The 16,309-nt window shown below is 45.0% G+C and overlaps 1 protein-coding gene across 1 annotated transcript in view; it reads left to right on the top strand.

The window, feature by feature from the left end:
* Window positions 1-16,309, top strand: part of LOC119390992 (proline dehydrogenase 1, mitochondrial) — a 424,578-nt gene that overhangs the window by 193,318 nt on the left and 214,951 nt on the right. The window lies entirely within an intron of this gene.

Genomic DNA, 16,309 nt, shown 5'->3' with positions numbered 1-16,309 from the left:
TCCGTGCGGTTTGTTGTAAACTCACCAACTGTTAAAAAGTGTTTATTAAAAGTGTCAGCAATTTCTGATTTATTCATTCCCGGTTTTTCAAATTTTATTCGTCTGGGCACCTCCTTTTTGTTAATCAGCTGATTTATTGTGTCCCACAGCAGACGCGCGTCTCCTGAATGAGTGGTAAATTTACTAATATAGTCTTGGCTATCTTCAAATCTTTGTTCAGTGTATTAGGAAATTTTTTGTAATTACGTAAATCGCTTTCATCTCTGGAAGACAGGAAAACTTGAAAAAGGTTGTTTTTGACTTTAATTCTGTTGTATAGTTCCACTGTCACCCATGGTTTTCTGCATTTTCTGTGTTTCTTGCATGGCTTAAGAGGGAAGCACTCGTCATATAGAGATGTCAAGTGTTTTAAAAAACTGTTGTATGATTTATTAGGATCTGTTTCTTCTATTACCGGGCTCCAGTAAATTCTAGAGATAAGGTTCTCAAAAAGTTTAATGTTGCGGCTAGAGTAACTCCTAAAAAGCGTTTCATCCTTATTTTTGATTACACGATTGCCTGGTAGGAAGCAGTATGTTGGAAAATGGTCGCTGATGTCGGCAGTAATTGCACCTGCTTTGACATCAGTAGTATCGAAACTTGTAATACATAGGTCTAACGTTGTTTCCGACGTGGCGGTTATTCTTGTTGGAGTGTTAATTACATTCATACAACCATATGCTTCGATTAGTTCATTTAGGCGTACGTAGCTGGGGTTATCTAGTGACATATTGATATTAAAATCACCTACTAAGACAGTTTGTAAGTGAGAATCTAGAGATCTCTCCAGTAATTTTTCAAGGAAATTCAAAAAACTTTCTATTGAACCAGAAGGAGGGCGATAAATAACAGAAAATAACACATTCGAGCATTCTAACATTATACACTCATAGCTATCACCTACGACTTTAAACGCAGCAACAATTCTATATGGGAGATTTGTACGGACATACACACAAACACCACCACCACGCTTTCGTAATCGGCATGCAGAAATGCACTCATAACCGTCAATCAAAATACAATCATCATCTGATGAGAGCCATGTTTCAGTAAAGCAAATTATATCAAATGGATAATTAGTTTCCGACAACAACATGCTTATTTCATCAAAATTCTTCCTTAAACTTCTGTACATGTAAAAACCACACGTCACATCATCACATGCTCAGGCTCTATCGCGACATGAAGGTAATCTCTTTTTCTTGGAGTGCTACTGACGCGCAGCTGATGCAATTGTCTCCGGCACGCGCAATGTAAAACGCCTCGAGGATCTCCCTGTCTAATCTATCACTGGATCGTGCTAAGAATTTTGTCTGATTCAAAATTGGTCGGCAGTTGCAGCGTTTACAGTGCTCCGACATATGCCCTACCGCGTTGTTATTTACAGTCCAGTTGTGCTCACGTGCCTCTCATTGTAGCAGCGTCCCATTTGATATATATATACTTTGTTGCATGTCAGCGGCACTTCATAGACTACATCTTTCTTGCATTGGGTGTACTGTATCGCGTGTTTCTTAGTGCAGGGATCCGGTCTCACTTTGTTTATCATTGGACAAATCTTGGACAATTTACATGGGGCACTGAAAACAAGATTCACATTGTGCCTTTGCGCAACACTCTTCAAATTGTGCGAAATCCTATGCCAATATGGAATTACATGCACCCTCTTTTTTCTACTATTTTTTCTGTGATAACTGCCTGCCTTTCCTTTTTGAACTTTTGAAGAAGCTTCTCGCAAACGCTGGAAATTAAAAATGAAGGAAAACCCGCTTGGGTCAGCCTGGTTACCTGATTCTGGAAACTTAATTCTACTCTGTGTGCGCATGACTTACTTAGTGCTTCCTTTTAGCACGTCATTGCGACACCCCTCTTCACTAACTTAGAATGGGCACTGTCATATGAAATCAGCCGCTTCGTCGCTCGTGGCCTGTACTCTCAGCACACATGCGTGTTCATCAAAGTTAGCTTCAAATCTAGGAAGCGAATGCTATCATCACTAGGCCGCTCGCACGTGAATTTTAGCGCCTGCGATGTGCTTCTGAAGGTATTTACTATTGCTTCTACTGTACGCTCTAGCACTGGACCTGCCACTTCATTAACAATGACGAGGTAGTCATCCACATAGCTGAGAACGGTAACCGGGTTAGACTGGACAAGAGAGCTGTTCACACGTTTGTCAAAGATACTGAGATACAGGTCAGACAGAATCGGAGCGAGCGAGGACCCTATACAGACACCCTTGCGCTGTACAAAAAGCTGACCTTCGAAATCAACCACTGTGGACTGAAGGTAAAATTCTAATAATTCTAGAAACTTATCACTACACACTCCAGTGGCACAGGTGAACTTCAGCTCCCCGAAGTCGCCGTGTCCCGCTCTGTTGCGGTGGCACGGCGAATTGGTGAACGTGCTGGTGAGACCGAGCGGGATATAGCAACGAGCGACGCTATAGATGCGCTACTTCGGACAACGAAATCCAATCATCACCAAACCCTTCCATTCAAAAAGATAACTGACTTTTTGCGGCAGAATGACTTCCTGGCAGTTCAGGCTGATAAGGAGGATGGGTTCGTAATCCTTTCCAAGGGAGCCTATCGTGAAAGGGCCATCAAAGCTGTTGAAAAGAACTTTAAGGCAGTTGCCTTTAATGAGAAGAAGCAAAAAGCCCTTGCTGTCAAGATGCTGGATGACCTCAACTTGGACGCTCTTCGAAAGGCGACGAGCAAGGCTGAGGTGGGTGTTTTGGAACTTTTCTTCTCCAGAAAAACCAACAAGCCTGAATGTCCATTTAGAGCCATAGTATCAGAGAAGAGGACGTGGCAGATGCAAGTTGGCAGCTTCCTTCAGCGACATTTACGCATGCTCCCCCTTGATGACCCTTTCCTTGTGCGGAGCTCGGCGCAAGTTGTGCAGACTTTACAGGAGGGGACGTGGAGGGGTGTGTATGCCTTTTCGCTGGATGTGGAAGACTTCTACTACTCTTTACCCCATGACGGTGTGCTCAGTGCAATTAGGGATAAGATTGAGGACTTCGGGGAGCTGAAGTTCACCTGTGCCACTGGAGTGAGTAGTGATAAGTTTCTAGAATTATTAGAATTTTACCTTCAGTCCACAGTGGTTGATTTCGAAGGTCAGCTTTTTGTACAGCGCAAGGGTGTCTGTATAGGGTCCTCGCTCGCTCTGATTCTGTCTGACCTGTATCTCAGTATCTTTGACAAACGTGTGAACAGCTCTCTTGTCCAGTCTAACCCGGTTACCGTTCTCAGGTATGTGGATGACTACCTCGTCGTTGTTAATGAAGTGGCAGGTCCAGTGCTAGAGCGTACAGTAGAAGCAATAGTAAATACCTTCAGAAGCACATCGCAGGCGCTAAAATTCACGTGCGAGCGGCCTAGTGATGATAGCATTCGCTTCCTAGATTTGAAGCTAACTTTGATGAACACGCATGTGTGCTGGGAGTACAGGCCACGGGCGACGAAGCGGTTGATTTCATATGACAGTGCCCATTTTAAATTAGTGAAGAGGGGTGTCGCAATGACGTGCTTAAAGGAAGCACTAAGTATGTCATGCGCACACAGAGTAGAATTAATTCTAAAGAGACAGGGCGTGCAAACACGGACACAAGAAAGAAGTCAGGACACCACAAACGCCGACTAACAACTGAAGAGAGGCACAATGGCTGAAAAGAAAGACTTATTGAGCGCATACGAGGACACGGACAGAAGGAAGAGACGTACACACACTGGCGCTTCCGTGTCCGTGTGCTCGTATGCGCTCAACTCATTCAAGTATGACCAACCAACAAGCCCGCATCGCCACCCTCGTCGAAAAGAAAGAAGGCACGAAAACTTATCTGCGCATGCCCATGCAACAGGCGAACCTATCAATCCGGCACGCGTGGCGGTCTACGTGGAAGATAACTGTTAAGGCATTTGATTTCATCTTTATGCAAGTTAATCGACGGTTGGCTCACGCATGCGCTACCACTATTCTCGATATGCCATGCTTCAATCATCAGGCGCGTTTCTTCATTTCTATGGCGGTACAACACTGCGCATTCATCGAATTTTGGCGTGCACTTACAATCTCGACAATGTAAAGATAGATTAGAAGGTGAGCCTCCTGTTAGCGATCTCTTATGTTCCAATAATCTCTGGTTAATGCATCGGCCCGTTTGTCCTACGTAGAAGCGGCCGCAGCTGAAAGGGACCTTATACACCACACTCGTACGGCAATCAGTGAATTTGTTGGTGTGTTTTACGAAACAAATATCGGTCCGCTTCTTCTCTTTTACTCGCTCATTCTTCCTCTGCACAGCGGCACAAATCATACCTAGCTTATTGGCAGCCGTGAAAACAACATTAACGCCGTATCTACTTCCTACTTTCTTTAGCCTGTGAGATACGCAATGGATGTACGGTATACCTACGACACGTTTCTTCCTATCGTTTTCTGCAACCATGCTCGGACTTAACACAATAGACTTCTTTAAACGTTCAGCGACCGTGGCCACTGCATCACGAGGATACCCTACATCTAAAAGACGCGTAACCTCTGCGTTAAAGCTATCACTCATTTTGTGCTCACACGACTTGGTGAGGGCTGATTTAAGCCAAGACATGGCGATGCCGTTTTTTACAACCTTCGAGTGCTTCGACGAAAAATTTAACAGCGGTTTCGAAGATCTAGGAGAATACTGCCAGCACACGTGGTTCTTCTGGAACGTTAAGGAAATGTCTAGAAATTGTATTCCATTATTCTGAGGCACCTCTTTAGTAAAGCTCAGCCCCCCTCAATTTAATTCAAATTTTTCGCTCACGGAAGTTACCACCTTTTCAAAGTCCTCACCACTACAAAAGATCAAATAATCATCCACATAACGAAAAACCTTAATAACCGAATTACCTAAGGTGCCTTCCAAAAGATTGTCAATCTTGCTGAGGTATAAATCACTAAGAACCGGAGCAACCTTAGAACCAATACATATCCCTGATTTCTGCACATAAACGCCTTTCTTCCAACCTACAACCGTCGACTTTAAATACATGGAAAGGATTTCTAGAAATGCCCCGGTAGAAACACCACATTTATCGGTGAAAACCATCTAGTGCGCTTGTTCGTTAATACATTCATTAACACAATTTAACAAGTCCTCATGCGGCAAAGAATAATACAGGTCTTCAATATCCATACTAAATGCTTTACAGCAGCCGGGGTTCTCCTCTGAGAGGAACTGAACTATACTCGCGGACAACTTTTCTTGGCAATGAAGGGAAGGCTACGGGGGCGGAGCTACTGCACATGTGCTGCTCCGCGAAGTAGTCCGGTTCGGCGCGCGTTTCGAATTAAGTTTTGGTTTGTGAACCTCCGTACCTCCTGTGACAGCCATTTGATTATTCGAGCGGCCGTCACAGGCTTAAACAGCCATTTTTAGTGAAATTCGTCACAAGCTTCCTCGGCGAGTCGTCGGGAAAGCTGGAGGGTGACAAGCGCTCACCTGAAGACGAAGACGCCATTTTGACTGTGAGGTGCACATAAAAGGTGCGACGTTTTCACAGGTGCAAAAACGCGGAATGACGCTGCATAAAGCAAAACAAATATAAATATCTCCTTGGTGCGCACTGACCCTCTCTTCAAACAGCGCCCCGTAGAAAATAAAGCAATGTTGTTGTTTTTTATTGTCACGCAGAAAACACGGACGCAATTGTGGGACTATAATCTTCAGCGGTAGCACACGCGTAGTTTGGCTCTCTAGCCTTCCCTTCATTGCCAAGAAAAGTTGTCCGCGAGTATAGCGCCTGAGAATTACGCATACGAAAAGGGTCTGAAAAACTCAAAGAGGTTAAGCAGTTCTGCAAATAACTAGATACAGCGACTTGCCAGGTGCCTTGCTCTGAAACGATTGCTCGAAATGGGATCTCGTTCTTAGAGGCTCACCTTCTAATCTATCTTTACATTGTCGAGATTGTAAGTGCACGCCAAAATTCGATGAATGCGCAGTGTTGTACCGCCATAGAAATGAAGAAACGCGCCTGATGATTGAAGCATGGCATATCGAGAATAGTGGTTGTGCGTCTCTTCAGTTGTTAGTCGGCGTTTGTGGTGTCCTGACTTCTTTCTTGTGTCCGTGTTTGCACGCCCTGTCTCTTTAGAATGAAACTTACCAACTAGCTCAGCTCTCTGTTATTCTGAGTAGAATTAAGTTTCAAGAATCAGGTAACCAGGCTGACCCAAGCGGGTTTTCCTTCATTTTTAATTTCCAGCGTTTGCGAGAAGCTTCTTCAAAAGTTCAAAAAGGAAAGGCAGGCGGTTATCACAGAAAAAATAGCGGAAAAAAAGAGGGTGCATGTAATTCCATATTGGCATAGGATTTCGCACAATTTGAAGAGTGTTGCGCAAAGGCACAATGTGAATCTTGTTTTCAGAACCTCATGTAAATTGTCCAAGATTTGTCCAATGATAAACAAAGTGAGACCGGATCCCTGCACTAAGAAACAGGCGATACAGTACACCCAATGCAAGAAAGATGTAGTCTATGAAGTGCCGCTGACATGCAACAAAGTATATATAAGTCAAACGGGACGCTGCTACAATGAGAGGGCACGTGAGCACAACTGGACTGTAAATAACAACGCGGTAGGGCATATGTCGGAGCACTGTAAACGCTGCAACTGCCGACCAATTTTGAATCAGACAAAATTCTTAGCACAATCCAGTGATAGATTAGAGAGGGAGATCCTCGAGGCGTTTCACATTGCGCGTGCCGGAGACAATTGCATCAGCTGTGCGTCAGTAGCACTCCAAGAAAAAGAGATTACCTTCATGTCGCGATAGAGCCTGAGCATGTGATGATGTGACGTGTGGTTTTTACATGTATAAGTATCAGTGTTTCCTGAAATAAACTTCAGTTGATAGTTTGCGCTTGTCTGTTTAAGTGTTTATTTATTTATTTATTTATAAATACTGCTTTCTCGATTTCGAGACATAGCAGGAGTGGGCACATATATTAGTACAAACAGCAAATTAAAGAAACGCTAAGATTATACAAACAGATAAAGATACGATATGCTTACATAGCTGTACAACAAAATCTTTCATCAGGTGCAAGTACAAACATTGATGGGAATACAGAAAAATAGAACTGCTAAGACAATGCAAACAGATTAAAACTAGATGTGTATTCATAGTTTCTCAACGAACTCATCATGAGTCAATGTGCGAAGCGAACCATCCAAGTTGTTCCAGATTTCAACAGTGAACCGACCAATTTTTAATTTCTTTCTAGTCCTCCTGTGCGTTGCGCAACGTTAAATTTACCAGTGTGGTATGCGTTACCGAAAAAAAGTAACTAAATACGATACTCGTTACGCTAAAGTAAAAGCAACGCGTTACCGCCCTATGTTACCCATAAAAAAAAGTTCACGCGTTACCGTTACCGTTACCGAAAAAAACAACAACGGACGTTACTTCTGCCGTTAATCCATGATCAGAAATCTTAATCAGCGCACCTTCGCAGCGGGAACATACAATAGCAACTTTATAAAGCTCATATTTATATTTTACATAAAATTTCTAGCCATGACAACATTTTTACTCGAAGTACTGATTTAATTTTAACGAGAATAATTTGCACAAATGCGCTGTACCTTGGCAGTGCTGCCTAAAGTTGCCTGTATAGTTACATGTGACGGCTTCTGACTCTGTGGCACATGGGGAAGCCATTTTTTCGCAGTGGGACAATAAAATAAAAGTGATCGATTTCATCGTCAACGTTATCCGCAAAGAAAAAGTCACTGAACAAATTTGCAGTAATTATGACGGCATGCTTTTACTTACAAAATAAATGCGCAATTTTTTTAGCAGTAAATAAGTGCTTAAATGGCATAAATCGGGAAAAGTATTTCCGCGCATATACATTTTTTTTCTCAATTTATCTGGTATAATTAGCGCAAATATGGCGTCTATGTATGCATGAACGTGTTCAGCGTTAGCCTCGCTCACAGGAATTCAATTACCAGAAACTTAGTCGCAGTTGCAGGTAGCAAGAAGCAAAAACTAATTTTGAATGCTGAATTTATGAACAGTGCTAGAGTATTGCAGAGACAGCTTCCTAATGTAACTGCTAAGTGCTGAATGTAAGCAACAGCTGCATTTTAGAGCTGTCATCGTGCAGCTTGACTCGCTTTTTAGCGAATACGTCCACACCTATGCTAAATTGGAGCTCGACGGATGCGCTATATGCTACTTGTGTAATCACTGTCAGGAAGAGCGGATGGTGATGATGTCAAGAAGGCATTTCCGAAGAAGTGATGCTCTGTTGTGTTGGAGCTCACACCTAGCCTTGATGTTCATAAGCCAAGGAAATCTCGAGAGCTCACTTTTGACGGTTACGAGGACTGCATTTCGCTTCACTTCATCGATAATCAACGACAACTTGAAACTCAATAGCCAATCAACGAATACTGAAACTGGATAGCAAGGTAGTCAAAACTATAGCAGATCCGTTTAATAAATTTGTGCAATTTGCTCCCCATTGAAATTTCCCCTGCGCAATAAAGAACCCCGTGCGGGGTCGCTTTGTCAACGCTTGGCGGGCCGACAGCAGTCTGCCGCAGCCAGAAGATAACTGAAACAAAGTACCAGTACAGATAAAGAGAGAGAGAGAGAGACAAAATAACGTCGGGGCGAGCTCTGAGAAAGGCGCTCCTACAAGACGAACTAATTTTGTGTAAGACTGCGAGGATAATTGGAATGAAAAGTAACGAGTAACGTGACGCCTCACGTTACCGAAAAATGGTAACGAAAGTACGTTACTCGTTACAGTTCCGAAATAGTAACGAGTACGTTACTAAGTTACTGAAAAAACTAACGCGTTACCGGTAACGCCGTTACTTGTAACGCGTTACCGCCAACACAGGATATAAGGTTGTCGGCTATAAGTCATAATGACACGTTCATCGACGGCCGCCACCTCGCCTTCGCTCTTTTCTGATGCTTATCCGCGAAGGCCGCAATCGCGCGGAATATAATCACTGGTCTCTGCCGTTACCGAAAAGACGGACGACCTTTTGCGGCACATTGTGGCGTCGACGAGTTTAGGGACGCAGTGAACCTTTTTGCGATGTAAAGTTATCGCGGTTATCACTTCTTGCATTGATGCCTTCTTGCGTTCCAAGGCATTGTTTGGTTCATCGCAGGCGGTCGTAGCTGCAGAGAACGACGTCAGGAAAGGTTACCGTGCGAAAGCTGACCGCAAGGCTTCATGTTGCCTACTGTTTTTTTTTTCCTCACAGCCATTCTGCCACTGAAGAAACGCCTGGAAAGTGAGCGACCTCGCTCGCAGCGTCCGAAATCTGCGTGCGGTGCTCGCCGATCTGGGATATCTTAGTCGCGAGTAAACTGGAGCGGGGCATGCGCAAGCGCGCGCCCCTCTCATGCTTTAGAAGGAATGTTTTAACTTTTTTTCGCTTCGTATGCGCCATATTTTTACCGCGACCGTGTCTGAAGTGTTCGTTGTAAAAGTAGGAGGCTTTTGAAAAATATTCGCTATATGTGGACGCAGCTTCAATGGTTAGCATAGGAAAATTGTAAGTGCACCCAAATATGGTCGTTATAACCGATAGATCGTTATATGTGGGATCGTAATAAGTGGGTTCGACTGTATATGCAGTCACCTGCAATAAACACTGAGTTGTTAGTAGCGCTGTGTCCTGTCTTGCTCTGTCGTCTGTGTGATTTTTTGCGCTACTGTTCCGAGTCGACCTTTATTACCCTCAGTTTAAGTTGTCTGCAGCGATCAGTTCCTGAAATACAGGAATTTTGTACCATGTTACCATGTTTGTGATTTTCTCTCCAAAAGTTCTTTGAAAGCGAAGGGAAGTAAGTTTCTCAAAAGATTGCATTTCATTTTTTCTGTGATTGGAATATTTATTATCGCCAAGGAGTGCATCGTTTTTTCACCTGGTACACTCAAAGTTCAGAAATTGCCCACTTGGTGGAAAAGTGTTTTTTGCTACCAAAATTCCAAGATTTTTTTTAGGTGAACAAAACTACCTTCTAAATCATGGTTTTGTGGCTAAAACCTGTACCTAGAGTAAATTTCATCAAACCCGGGAATGATAATGGTATTTGTTCTTATCACACCCAGCTTCTCTACAAGATGTCATTGGACATTGTGGGGCTTCAAATGTTCTTGGCAACAAAGGCAAGCAATATTGCGAACATTAAAAGAAAAATGTGGCTGAAATTCAGGGGAATTCAGGAATCGTTATGGCACAAGATGTGTGTCCAGCAACTTGTGATGAAATCATTCAATGGGTAGACAGAGTGAAAGTCTTGCCTTTCTGTCATCACGTCATGTCTAGTTGCATATGTTGACAGACCCTGCAAGTGTGGGCCCATCCTGTAGGTGGTGGTGCAGTTCTTGATAGCGCTTTACTGGCAACACACTGACCAAGTTGGTGCACCAAACCCTGCAAAGACAGGCATACATGAGCTTGCTTTATTGAAATAATAATTAAATAAATGTGCTCTTTGTCACATATATTTGTTGCGATGGTGATACTCAGGTACAGTTCGCTGTTCTGCTGTGTAGTTAATGCTGCATCTCCAGTGCCTATTTTTCGAATCTTATTCTGTTGATTTGCTCGTTCACTTCCATTGTAACTCTCTTCATGACGAATTTGCTTGGGCTTTCATTGTAATAGCTTTGCAAGGTATTTTTCGATAAATAAACAAAAATAATAATTGTACAGAGAACAGAGTTGGCAACCAGTGAAGCTGTACTTAAAGTGGGGCCATGTATAACACGGTTTGAGCGTTATTATTGGTGGCACCGAGTGGCACTCTTGTTTCTCTGCCTTCCAGCCGAGCGCTTACTTCCAGCTCTCCAAATACTCATAAAAAGTCTTCTAAGAAATAGAAAGCCATGGCTCTAGTTCAAGTTAAGAGTTATATTTGATACATGTGATATTGGAATGTAGGGCCAATGAATAAAATAATTCACTGAGTTCATTGAAAGATTTGAGCAGCTCGGATCATTGGGGCACCTCGCGGAGCACATCTCAACCACACGCTTCTTTCTCTGCGGCCTCTGAGATCGGCTTCGGCAGCACGCAACACCCAAAAATGCTCCAGGGTACAGGACGTGCAATTTCCACTACTAGACACCTAAGTCGAGGACTAGGGCCATTCATGCAGAAATTTTTTGTTATTGATTAACTGGGCTGGCTTTCTTTTTTTTCTTTTTTTTTTGTGAGTGAAAGCCGGACTAGAGACGACACATAAAGGACACACACTCGTCTTGTCTGCTTTTTATTCATGCTAAAAAAACCTAATCAAAATGGTGTACAAACAATCCTACATTGTTACTCTTGTCAAAATAATTAACTTCTTCATATATGCTAATGATCTTTTGCCTATATTTGGCTCTATGTAGTGTAGTGTAAAGGTGTTGCATGACAAGTTTGCTGAAATTATGAGCAATAAATAGGTATCGAGAGGCAGACCTGCCTGACAAGGCCTTGAGAAGAGGTTCCCCCGATGTGCTGTGCATTGACATGTACATTTATTACTCCTTCTTAGTAGGAATGCAGACTACCCTATGGATGTATGTACAAGCAATAGATGAATATACGTTGAGGAAGTGATGCTAGATTACTGACCAAATGTATGCACATGTGCAGCATTGTAACCTAAAGTAATTTGGGAGTTCAGCCTCACAAATGCAACTGCTTGCTTTTGACACTAATTGAGGAGCTTTGTTTATAAGTAATACTCACAGTACTATGTAGTTCATTCCAGGATTTGTTCTGTGATCAGTCAGTAATCACTCGGTTTTTGTTAATTAACTTACTAGCCACTGTCTGTGGAGGGTGTTTTGTCATGGCAGAATTGAACTTGGCTAGAATGCGATGCTTTGCCATTTTCTAGAGATGTAGTGTGTGCTAGCTAAGGCATATTTAAAGGTAAAAATAATATGAAACATACAGTATGGCTACAAATTCTGCAAACTGTTTTATCAATCTTCGTAGCCGTCTCACATGTTTCACGCTGTTTGAGTCTTTCAGTCATTTGCTTGAAGTACAGCAAGGACAAGGCTGGTTGGTTGGGATTCGTTACACGAAGCAGCACCATGCGACAGGGATCGACGGGGCCTGTTAATGATCCATTTTTGGTGCACAAATTGTTGAAATCCTTCAAAGACAGGAAAAAATGAAAAACTTTCGGTATTTTCGATTGATGTGAAGGATCTTCCTCAGACCTATTTGGTGACTTGTGTGGCCGAAGGCATTGAACGAATGGGAACGGTCATGTTTAAAAATCCTGCCAGGATGTCACGTGAGCAGTTTTTGGAGCTGCTTTTGTTTTATATGAATTGAACTCTGTCACGATGTGCAAGACGCCCGGCACGTTTTGATTGAGCACGTGTAATGGACACACGAAGGCGACAAGGTGTGACATAAACACAGCCTTTATTCTAATCCATGAGACAATTACACAGACACGCACAGAAGAATATAAATAACTAGAAATAACTATGTCCCCCAAACACAATAATTAACGTGTCCTACCACGGCCAAGTTCTATGAGCGTCCCTAATCACGGCTGCTTAGCTAAAGTCTATAGAATATAAAACGTCGGCCTCTTATGATGAAGACAGTTCGCGCTGGCGCCAGACCGTCGCTCACTGCGTCCGTTGGTACCGGCGTCTCCGCTGGTGTAGAAGGGCGCGCTCCACAACCGATGCGAGGTCCTCGTGCGTCGTTCCCTTTTGGTGGCAGACGGAGATTAGTACCGGCAGGCGCTCCTGGCACGTCTCAGCTCATCCGGCCCGTGCACCGTTGGCGTGGCAGACGGGTGGTCGCAAGCCCCGGCTCGTTCAAGGTCTGCGGCTTAAGCGCTGACCTGTCCTGGTAGCTCACTGCACAGCAGGCCAGCTGGACGACCGGATCGTGAAGACCGCAGCTCGCCGAAGCTAGTACTCCGGCGGGCCTCCACGCTCCACAGGACTGGGGCAAGACCCAGACTGCGCGGACCATCCGCTACCTTCTCCGTCGCCTTGACCGCCGTTCTCTTCTGCGCGTGCCAGCCCTCCAAGATGGCGTCTCTGACGCGCACCTCTCGCTTCTTTTTCCTTTTCCATTTTTCTTTATTCGTATTCTGTCCATTTCTTCTCTGGCCTTCCTCTTCTTTTTCGACTTCTCTTGACATCCCTGACAAACTCTTATAGGACGTGGAATGGAAACATTGTGAAACAAAGAAAAATTCGTTCATGACTATTTAATTGTTTTGAACCGAACAATTTTGACCCGGTGGTTTCAGAAATGCTGCTCATTTATGACTGAGTTATCACCAATGATGCTGACGCATGAAGTGCCTAAAGGAGTACTGATACGATGTTGGGGCCCCCCAAAAGGCACAGTGTTCGTTTCCATGGTGTGCACTATCAATGCTCTCTACACACCGGAGCCAGACAACACGTATAAAATATTTTACATAGATTTTAAGGTTTTCGTCACTGAGCACTAGCAGGTCAGCCCAACTGCAATGGACATTATCATGACTACTCAACACAGTTGACTGGGTTTGCAAAATCTGCATCCTGCATGCAGCCTCGTTGTCGTTTACTTGAACCACTTGCGACTGACAGCAAACTGACCGCTGTTGCTAGTATGTGGCGAGTTGCAGTCTTCCCGTGACGTCAGACCCTTCTTGGCACGTCATTGCGAAGCTGCCCCCTCGATACCAATACCGAAATTGCTGCTTTAAGGTAGCAGTGTAAAAATATATTCAGTGCATTCCCAAGCACTATGACACTCTTTTTAGGGTTCTCGGCAGCTGTGTTTTTATTTAGAGCAACAACCCAGAAATATTTAAAATTCGTGTCAGTACTCTTTTAAGGACCACTTTAGTTACTGTTGTGTTATCGGGTTTGTGCACCGTGGTGCTGACGCAGACGCACTTCGCTATCAGCGGTGACCTGGACTCGGACTGTTGGGCTTCGTGACGTCAATGCTCGGTGTGATAGTGGCTCGAGCATGTATATAAGCAACCGCCCCTTTTCCTTCCTGGTTGTTAGACAGTTGGTTGTGTGACCGAATAAACATGTGTTGCACTTAGCCACCGTGTGCTGCCTGCCGGTCTCGCCCCTGTTTAGACGAAGATATAATAGTGGCGACAAAGATGGGATCCTGGTGAATCCGCACTGCCGACAGACGCCAGGCACTTTTGGGAGCGGAAGACTTCAACATGGCAGCGGCTGGCAAGTTCGAACCCTTCCTCGAGGACGGAGACGAGGATTTCGAATCGTACATCGAGCGGTTCGAGCACTTCCTTCGGGCGACCCAGGTGAGCGACGACCTCAAGGTTTCGGTGTTGGTTACCGCTATTGGGAAGAAAACCTATCGCACGCTTAAAAATGTACTAGCTCCCGCGAAGCCCGAGGAGAAAGAATATGCGCAACTAATTCAAGCCCTCAAGAAGCATTATGCTCCGGAACCCATGGTCATAGCGGAACGTTTCCGATTCAACCGCCGGATTCAGCAGGACGCAGAACCGGTGGCGGGCTTTGCGTTGGAATTGAAGAGTCTGGCTGCCTCCTGCAATTTCGGGGCATTTTTGGATGAAGCTTTGCGGGACCGTTTCGTTGCCGGGCTGAAAGACGAGACAACGCAAGCAGAGCTTCTGAAGAGGGCCACACTGACGTTTGCAGAGGCGTGCGAACTAGCCCGAAGTGTTGAACTAGCCCGTTCCGAGACGAAGAAATTCCAGCCGGAGGGGCAAGAACTGGGTGTCCACGCCGTACAACGACAAGCTCTGAGTTCAAGGTCGGGACAGCCGCATGGAGACTACATGGAACCCAGACCAGCGAAAGAAACAACCGGTTGGGCTTGCTACCGCTGCGGAGCCACCTCCCACACCGACGAAAGGTGCCCGTTCAAGAAATACCGCTGCCGCGCCTGCAAACGAGTGGGCCACTTGGCAAGAGCATGCCGATCGTCCGCCAGCACAGCACACTATGCGGAGGACAGTAGTGGTGAGGACAATATTTTGCTACAGAATGTATTTTCGTGTAACGAGAGTGTCCGAAACTATACTGTAAACGTACGGGTCGGGGGTCGTAATGTGCCGATGCAGATAGATACGGGCGCGTCTGTTTCTATCGTCCCCGAGACTCTCTATCAGCGACACTGGGCCGGGCGACCATTGTTGCCGTGTAGCATAAAGCTAAAAGCCTATGGGGGAACGCCGTTAACGGTTCTGGGCAAGCTGATGATGCCGGTAGAGCACAACAACCAGACAGCGACGCTGCCTCTGATCGTTGTCCGTACGTTGCAAAAGAGTGAGACTGCGTTGCTAGGGTGAGACTGGTTGGAATCTCTTAAATTGGATTGGTTGAGTGTGGATGGGGTGGGGATCGATCGAGTAGCGAGCTTGCTTGAAAGGTTCTCGGAAGTGTTTGAACCAGAGCTCGGACAGATAACGGATTGTCAAGTAAGCTTGTTGCTGAAGGAGCGCACAACACCGGTCTTTTGTAAACCTTGACCGGTGCCCTTCGCACTCCGAGATCCCGTTTCCCAACAATTGAGGGCCTGGCAGAACGCAGGGGTGATTGTTCCCGTCCTAAAAAGCGACTGGGCCACGCCGCTGGTGGTGGTTCCAAAAGGAGACAACACGGTCAGGATTTGCGGAGACTACAGAATGACGGTGAATCCCTGTTTGCGCACCGATCGTTATCCACTGCCAGTCATGGAAGATTTGTTTGTAGCCTTGCATGGGTGCAAATATTTCACTGTGCTTGACCTTTCAACCGCGTATCAGCAGCTGCAGTTGCACCCTGACTCGCAGTCTTTGCTCACGATAAATACGCACATGGGGCTGTTTAAGTTTACGCGCCTACCGTATGGGATAACCTGTGCACCCTCGATATTCCAGGCAGTCATGGACGATGTTCTAGGAGGCCTAGATAAAGTCGCCTGCTACCTGGATGATGTGTTGATTGCCGGGGAAAGTTTTGAGGAGTGTTGGGAAAAGGTGGAAAGCGTGCTGACAAGGTTCAAGAAACGAGGCATTAAATTGCGCAAAGAGAAGTGCAAGTTTTTCGAAACATCGGTGGCGTATCTGGGTCACGTGCTGGACGCAAATGGCATTCGGCCATCCGATGATAAGGTGCGCGCTATCAAAGACGCGCCGACACCCAAGAACAAACAGGAGCTTCGAGCATATTTGGGCATGCTCAATTTTTATGGCAAATTCGTTCCGAACA

This window comes from Rhipicephalus sanguineus, chromosome 4, assembly GCF_013339695.2.
Source record: "Rhipicephalus sanguineus isolate Rsan-2018 chromosome 4, BIME_Rsan_1.4, whole genome shotgun sequence".
Taxonomy (NCBI): Eukaryota; Metazoa; Arthropoda; class Arachnida; order Ixodida; family Ixodidae; genus Rhipicephalus; species Rhipicephalus sanguineus.
The sequence above is the reverse complement of the archived record's forward strand: the minus strand, read 5'-3'. Positions and strand labels throughout refer to the sequence as shown.